Genomic DNA, 860 nt, shown 5'->3' with positions numbered 1-860 from the left:
CCTATCTTGGAAATTCTAGTATCAGGAGAACCTGAGGTGGATGTCTGATGTCAGAGATTCGGGGACATCTGGGGGTGGGGGGAAGGCCTGAGGATTTGGGGGTGTCCAAGAAATGCCCGAGTGTGGGAAGAATCTGGAGCATCCCAAAGGCTGAAAGTGAGCTGAAGGGCTGGGTCAAGTCTTGGAGGTTTGAGCTGTTGGAATGCGGTCCAGGCAATGGGTAGGNGTCGTCTCTGTTGCATATTATTAATGACTTTTTGATTTTTTTTAAAAAACCCTTTCCCCCACCCCCCACCCCCAGCTCCTTTGACCTTCTTCCCTGTCACCCCCGAGTCCCCCCACGGGGGGGAGGGGAGCGTTAGAGGATGGAGGGCAGGGTTGGGGGAGCGCGGCGGGCGGCCCTGGGAGAGGCAGGGGGAGTGGCAAGGGGCGCGAGGCGCAGGGACACCCCGCTCAGGCCCGCGATGCTGCTCAGGCTGCGGGATTTCTCGTAACCTGGGGAGGGGGGAGGGGCAGAAACATGGGGAGGAAGCATGGAGATGGGGTGCCGGGGAAGGGTCCGACAGAGAGAGACCCCGAGACGGGGAAGCAGGGGAGAAACGTTCAGGATAGGAGCCAGAGAAAGAGAGGGACAGGAAGGGCAAGAAGACAGAAAAAAGGGTGGAAGCAGAGTCCGGGATGAGGTGGGGGGTGGGGTAAGAGACAGGCAGACACCAAGACACAACACGACAGATGGCAGGAGACGGACAGAGGCGGAGCAAGAGATGGAGAGAAAGAAGTGAACAAATCGGACAGTCAGTTGGCATTAAGGAGAAAGGTTCAGACATGGGGAGGGGGGAGAGACTCAGGGGTAGGAGGCA

At 58.3% G+C, this 860-nt stretch overlaps 1 protein-coding gene across 1 annotated transcript in view; it reads right to left on the bottom strand.

The window, feature by feature from the left end:
• Positions 1-287: 287 nt before the first annotated feature.
• Positions 288-860, bottom strand: part of KCNC3 (potassium voltage-gated channel subfamily C member 3) — a 13,550-nt gene continuing 12,977 nt past the window's right edge. Inside the window, 1 exon segment of the mRNA XM_077747137.1 lies at positions 288-495. The gene's annotated coding sequence lies outside the window, so the exon portion shown is untranslated.

Source organism: Crocuta crocuta, unplaced genomic scaffold (assembly GCF_008692635.1).
Source record: "Crocuta crocuta isolate KB4526 unplaced genomic scaffold, BGI_CrCroc_1.0 scaffold334, whole genome shotgun sequence".
Lineage (NCBI taxonomy): Eukaryota > Metazoa > Chordata > Mammalia > Carnivora > Hyaenidae > Crocuta > Crocuta crocuta.
Note: the sequence above shows the minus strand (reverse complement) of the source record. Positions and strands in the feature narration are given on the sequence as shown.